The 7,309-nt window shown below is 39.8% G+C and overlaps 1 non-coding gene across 1 annotated transcript; it reads left to right on the top strand.

Annotated features, from left to right (window-relative positions):
* The first annotated feature begins 6,937 nt into the window (after nt 1-6,937).
* Nucleotides 6,938-7,009, top strand: TRNAH-GUG (transfer RNA histidin (anticodon GUG)). The gene has a single exon. It is a non-coding gene; the product is annotated as a tRNA-His (tRNA).
* The last annotated feature ends 300 nt before the right edge of the window (nt 7,010-7,309 follow it).

Raw genomic sequence — 7,309 nt, 5'->3', positions numbered from 1 at the left:
TCCTTGTAAGGGGTTTCACTTATCCTTCAATGTTTTCAAAACACTGATCTGAATGTGAGATATGGTTATCTCTTTGAAAAAGGGTGTTTTCTGCAGATTTGCCTACCATGCGACAGTAAGTGCACAGAAAATGCTGCTACACAGAAAGCTGAAAAGAGCATCAAGAACAAGTTAAAATGCAGCATAGTGGCAAGGATGGGAACTAGGGAATTTCCTCTTTTTCTTCATTGGAAGAGAGAGCATACTGCTGAACAAAACTGCCTAACAGCTATACTCCCAGTCATGTGGTTTGCAATGCATATGGCAGTCTCCTGGCTTTTGATGAAACTGTTACTGTTGTGTTACAGTAAAAAAATTAATGAGTAACATCACGTATACAAAATCCTTCCCTTGGATACACCTCAACCAATTCACAAACAGCAGAAGGTTACATGTGAAGTCATGCTTACATGCTGTTTATAGTTAAGAAGAACATGTGCTTGACAGTAACAGAACATCCTGAGAGCTTTTCTGTTCTCAGTCTATTTTTGGAGGCACAGGGAAATTTTTCTCCCCTCCCAGGATGTTGGTGTTGCACCCTTGAAGAGAGTTTTCAGATGCAGCAACTAAACTAGGGAAAGATCAGTACTAGTTCATGCTCCACTTCAGGTAAGTCACAAGTCTCATTTTGATTATACAACTTGATTTCCATGTTTTACTTGGGTAGTATGCAAAAATTTTAAAGAGCAAGAATCGTTCCAGGAAAAAAATCCCACCCCTAAGCATCTTCAGCTGTAGGAATATAACTTGCATAAATACTCAGTGAGATTGAGAATTTTGCAAGAGGACAAAAATTACAAAATAAAGAAATAACAGACAACGCATTAACTTGTGTGGCTGTGCTAGCTTTGAGACACTGCCGGTCCTGCCAGCAGACGGAGAGTTCTGGCAGAACACCTGATGTGTTTCATTCAGTCTAGATCTCTGGCTACCAGAAAGAAACTTGAAACTGCAGGAAGGAAAAAGAACAACAGAAAAGATGAACAAAATGCTTAGGACAGAGAACAATTTGTTCATGAAGAAAAGTTACGTGATATTGGCTAAAGGAAAATACTTGACACTTGCAAGGTCATTCGTGACCAATTATAGGGATGTACAGAGTAAATGAAAAGCATTGTAGCATGGATGCATTTGAATTCAAAGAAAAACACAAATGTCAAGGTGACTTTTCTTGACTAAGAATCTTTGTGTAGGAGAACACACAAAAAATAAGATAGGTTGCAATACTAATAGAAATAGTATTACCAGAAGAAGAGAAAAAACTCCTTGCTGTTGGCAGTGCTGCCAAATGAATTGCTCTAGGGCTTTTCCAGCCCAGGCTTTGCTTCTAATGGGCATTAATTGTATTTTCCGTCCATACACAGATTAAACTGAAGTTCAGAACAGAATCTGCCTGAGAAAAGTACTACAGCCAAATGGCAAGCACACACCCAACAGAGAAAACCCCGATTTCTTTATAATCCTGTTGTACTGAAAGTGTAAGGTTCCTCAGTGTACTCTGTGCCAAAGGCTCAGTAAACTGACAGCCCTTTAAGCAGATAGAGGAGCAAGTTCACCCTTTCCTGGAGCTATGCATGACAATGCATCACCCTCCCTGTATACCCTTTGGTGGTTTTAATGTTCATTCTTTATTGGGAGGTGAAAGCTGGACTGTGGTGCAAGCTGCCCGTGCAAGGCAGGAGGTAGGAGATTTGCTGAGTGACAGATCCATGTGGTACAAAGGGCTTTGCAAGGCTGGTGCAGATGAACAGGAGAGGAGTCATCCTTGCAGGTCAGAGATGGGGAGCACACTCTGCCTTTAGGAAGCCAGGTGGCTCTCGGTCCATAGAGCTGGTGATACCACATGGAGCAGTGATGATACTTAACCAAAGGCAGTCAGCCAGCATTTTGGTGGAAACTATTTGAATGTCCTGCATGTACGTAGCAACAAAAAACCGTGCCTTGCAATTATAAAATACTACCTAATCAGAACTGTCTACATACATCACACTGGGACTTTAGACTGTGCAAATGATGGCACCAGGCCAAAGGAGCAGAGAAAGCCTCTGGATGCTGTCCTGAATGGTTTTGCAATATTTAAATGTAACTTTATCACTCCCCATCTTTCCTGTTCATTAAAAATACAATCAGAAAGGATGGGAACAGTAAATATTGGGTAAGTGAACTCTGCATTGAAAACTAACAAGTGGATATACTATGGCATGACGTCCCCTACAAGGGTGTTGGGTGTTAGTGTCAAGACAATGTCAGAACTCCTGTTGTGCGTTATTTCTTCAACGTAGCTTTTCTGATCTGGGTGACGATCGTACTTCCTACAAATGCTAGGTTTCATTGATTGTCCTTATTATTACTGCATCAAAAAGTCTTTAAAGCTTTATATTTTTATTAGTGAAGAGCCTGAAGCCAAATTTCATCAGCCTGTAATAAATTCTGTTTTATTTTTATTGAGACAAATCACCCATATTGCCTGTATGTGCAGATAGGCTTTCTTGCCTGAAGGCATCTGTGAGTAAAACACTGAACACAGAAAATTCCAGTAGAATTCTATTCCTGATAGTAAAAAACAGTACTAAAAGATACTTTTTCACTTGTACATCCCCAAATGCTTGGCTATGACAAGTATCTACTGTACAAATTGCAATAACCATCTAAAAAGCTTATTTGATATTGTGCTGCAAACTGTCAACAATTTAAGCTAAGTAGTTTAAAGAGAGTTGTAAGACAATGTTGGGCTTTGACATAGCACCAGAGTCTTCTCCACCATGTGATCAGAATACATATTTGAACTGCATGAAGTTACTCTGACAATCATGGAGACTAGCATTGTTACTCAAAATTAAATGGAGGTATTGTGTCTCTGATGTTTAAGATCAGAAGAAACACACCCTTTCTGGTAGAGATGGGAAAGAAACAAACTCAGAGACCCAGATATGTAATAGAAGTAGGCAGAGACCTGATCAGGGTCTTCTGTTGCCTATGTGGATGTCTTTGGCTACTTGGCTATGGGTGTGCAGAGGGTATGCCTGTCTCATGGCTTTCTATCAAGTGTTACCCTTGCACAGCTAATTCACTAACTCTATGGCCCGATGCCGGGGCCACTCAGCTAAAACAAAGGTGAGCAGCCTGGGGGCTGGTCCTGTTAAGCCCTTACTGATCCTAACAGTAAATTGAAGAGTTCAGACCAGAGACACTAGGGGAATTCACCTTATATTAACTAATAATTTGATAAGTAATGAATCCCTTTAGAAAATGAGAGAGAGGGAGAGAGATGCTATTTGTATCTGCTTCAAGTTCTCCTTCTGGACCTGCCCGTGAACTTTCTGGCAATTTGGGGGCTAGGGGAGTGTCTTCTGATTACTTTTTTTCTTTTGACCAGTGGTTCAATCCTGAACAAGAGAAATGTTTTGTCCAAAACTGACATTTTAACAGAATCATTGCCTTGTAATATTTTTTTGAACAAAAGCTTACAAACAACAAAAAGTTCAGTTTTTTTAAAAAAGGAAACTGCAAATATTTAGAGTGCCTTTATAGTTATGTGGGTGAAAATTTCACAGCTGTTTTCTGAGCCCAAGTTATAGTACCAAGGCTGGGCTCAGGGGCAGAGAATCACATGCCTGTGCACATACTGCACAAGGCATGCTTGTGTGCAATAGCTGTCTGCAGGGGAAAGAAAGAAAGATACAGTAATAATGCTTTACTAATAGAAATTATTAAAACAAATATAAATGCAAAAAATGACAAGATGCATAGAGACTGAGTGAAAAGTAGTACCAGTGTAGTACAATTAATGAAATGATCATCCGTTGCACAGTGGCTGCTGCTAGTAGTATCATTTCAAAGATTTGTGGACTGATCTTAAGCTCCAAAGGTTTATGGATGTGATTGATTACATTTATTGTAAACTACATTTTATTCTCATGCATAGGTCTGAAATTCTCAGGTGTAGGTCTGAAATAAAAACAGTGTATCAAGTGACTCCAACTTAGCAAAAAATGCATTAGGTGACATTCTAAGCTCTGTACAGCAAGATGAAACTAGAAATACACTTTGTTTCTCTGAGACCCAGATTTTAAATAATCACATGAAAATTTTTGATGGGAATCTAGCAAACTTATTTCAGTGCTGCAAAAAATAAGGCCTCCCTAGGACTTCTGTGGGAAGTGACACTGTATAGTAGACTAACACAGGTTACAGAGCTTGCAAGGGCCCTGTCTCAACACAGCTGAAAATATTTTAGTGATGATTTGTAAGACAAACCACATTTAAAATCACATTTCTCTCCTGAGTATTGTGCTATAAAGCACCTCAAGGAGTCTTGCAGTAGTTTTAACTTAATCCCTTTACTTACTTTGAAGGTGCATGCTGTGGACTGAAACCTATATCTATAATATTTACTAGACTTCTGCCTTAAGGGGAAATCTGGATGTTCTGAGAAACTCAAACAAAACTGAAGTTACTGTTGTTACTTCAGGACAGGTAACCAGTAATAACAATACACATTTTTTTTTTTTTTTTTAAATAAGGTTACTTAAGGTCCAAAGTATAGAAATTAAGTAAATATTCTAAGAACTATATTTCCATGGGGCTACAATAACAAGAAACTTCAAAGAAGTTTCACCAGGTCTGTTCCACCTGCCCACGTGTACATGATGCTGAGCAGCGCCATCTTCCAAACATATTTCTGTTCACATACAGGTGATTATGTGATGGTACTGTACTGTTCACTGTGAAGACGTTTTGAGCTGACTTCAACCCTTATCTATCACCCTTCTTTCTGAACCACAGTTTTACATATTTTTCAATTAATGTACATATTTTAAATAAATAAATAAAAGAAATAAAAAAGCAGTAAGGAAGATCCGCTGGATATGCTGTCCTGATAGTGTCTGTTAAATACTAGTACCCAGTTTCTTCATCCCATTTAATCGAGGTCTTCCTGAGTACTGAGAAGTATCATAAGACTTACCACATCAAAACGTTTGCCCAGAAGTGGCAATCACTGTCCAGCTCTTCAGAGATACCTTTAGAGTTAAAAGGGTTTGGAGGCTGGTGAGGAAAAGGGGAAAAGGCCTTCCTATACTGTGACTTCTTACAGCTGACAACATGTATGTGATGGCTTTACAGGTAACATTCACACTTCAATGCACAAGCTGGGCTTGAGGTCATTGCTTTTTCCAATCCTTTTCCCTTGCCAGAAGATTCAGAAGGTGGCCTGAGAACTGAAAGACAGGGATGGACCGGGGAGGTAGAGAGAGTCCTAGTACCTCCTTATCTTCGTGTCATTTCTAATTTCCACAGTTATCCTTAGTTTCTGCTAAGTGTAATGGCTTTATGAGGCAGCAGCAAATCTAAGTTGAGGATTTAGGTTTGTGTCAGATGCATACAACTCCTGGTCCTGGTTTTCTTTCTTTCAAACTTGTGACAGCAATGCAGTCCCTTAACGCAGGGCTAGGCTGTGCCTAGCAGGACTGGAGATAAGGCAAGACGCAGCCTTCCTGCCCTCTGGAAGGGTTCACTGACCCTTGAGCAAAATGTTATTCTGGTCACACCAAGCCATCAAGCAAGGCTGTAGGGTGAGGTACAGCAGTCCGAACCACCACTAGGGCACACTTCTGCTCGATATGGCGCCAGTAACCATCAGAAAGCAATACCTTTTCCTTCCCTCCTGCAGCTCCAGTGGCAAGGAGGACCCTGTGTGCTTCCCTATGGCAGAGGCAATGCAATTCAGCACTGAGGCAGACCAGAGTCTGTTTAGTAAGTCTGCCTTTTTAATGTTGCAGCTTGTCCCATGCAGACCTTCATACAGAGTAAATCCACATCTCAACATGTTGAAGACACACTGAGGACATTTTAATGTTCTTGTGTATAACAGCCTAGTAAGTCTTTTTGCGTGTCTTCCTTCTTCTTTAGAGACTCGGTGTGGCACTGGACCACTGCACTGAGGTTGTTGCTGTGATCTCCAAGGCTGTCTTTCAGCCAAACTTTGCAAAGCAGTTAATTTTTTAAATTAAATAATGAATATAAATATGGGTAGGATGAGCATAAGGAAAACAGGCTGCATTTTATGAGCAGGGCTTGAGTGTCCCAGAACTTGCTGCATTATTATCTTTCCCCATGATAATCTCTCTTTACATTGTACAACTTGATTTCTGTTGGAGCTCTTATTTGAGAGAACTAATAATTTTTTGCTATTGCGGCTATTTGAATATTGTTATTTGCAGTTTTTGTGTCTGAACACCTGACAAAGGGCAGGTGCTTCTCAGCAGTTGCTTTGGTATAATAGTAATTAGTGGTCTTAGTTGATAAAAGCTAAGTGCTCACTCCACTCAGACTTCATCTGTAGCATTTGACCACCTCCTTCCACAGTAGATGACGAACATTCTGGAAAAGGTGTTTGTGTGTTCTGTTCTTACTGCAGAGCTAAGAAAGAGGATGTCCAAAAATACAAGCACTTACACTGGAATGAAGCATACCTGGTACAATTCAGGAAATGCAGTTTGCAGTTAAGCAGATTTTGTTCTTTTGTCTACATCTGTCTCTATAGTGCACTGCCAGACTGCTGTCATGACTTTGCTTTCCCCAGCACTGATAAAACAGGAAAAGAACAAAACAAGAAAAAGTTCTTCCTGGAAAGCCTTGGGGGACAGGAGTAGGGTTATTATCATTCTTTTGAGCCTGTTTTTAGGCAATCCTGATAAGTACAGATTATTAAGAGAAAGGAAAAGTAAGTCTGGAAGCAATTTTGAGAATTTCGAGAAACTTGTAATTACTTGTAATAATGTTTAGAACCAGCTGCTGCTAAAACTTAGCGTAAACTGTAGGTGGCACCATTTGTATAAAATTTTGGAGTACAGTGGGGAAAAAGCTGTCACATTAACTTAGCAGTTTCTGATAGCTTGCCGTGATCGTATAGTGGTTAGTACTCTGCGTTGTGGCCGCAGCAACCTCGGTTCAAATCCGAGTCACGGCAGGGAAAGGTGCATCTTTTGAAGAAATGTAACTGCAGAGTGCATTCCAAAAATAATCTATTAGTGATGTCTAAGACTAAGATGAGAAAGCAACTGGAAGCTCTGTACATTTTACAAGAATGTTTTTCTAAAAGAGTATGTGCCACAAGTATTAGTTCAGTAATTCTATTGACAAGTATGATTTTTTAAAATTTAGGTGTTTATGGATATTGTGATGAACACGGTGGCACAGTGAGTGTGTAATTTTTGTTCATTACAACTATTTAAGATCTGGACTAGGCCATGAAGTCTGTTTGCTTTTG

This window comes from Columba livia, chromosome Z (assembly GCF_036013475.1).
Source record: "Columba livia isolate bColLiv1 breed racing homer chromosome Z, bColLiv1.pat.W.v2, whole genome shotgun sequence".
In the NCBI taxonomy this organism is placed as follows: domain Eukaryota; kingdom Metazoa; phylum Chordata; class Aves; order Columbiformes; family Columbidae; genus Columba; species Columba livia.
The sequence above is the reverse complement of the archived record's forward strand: the minus strand, read 5'-3'. Positions and strand labels throughout refer to the sequence as shown.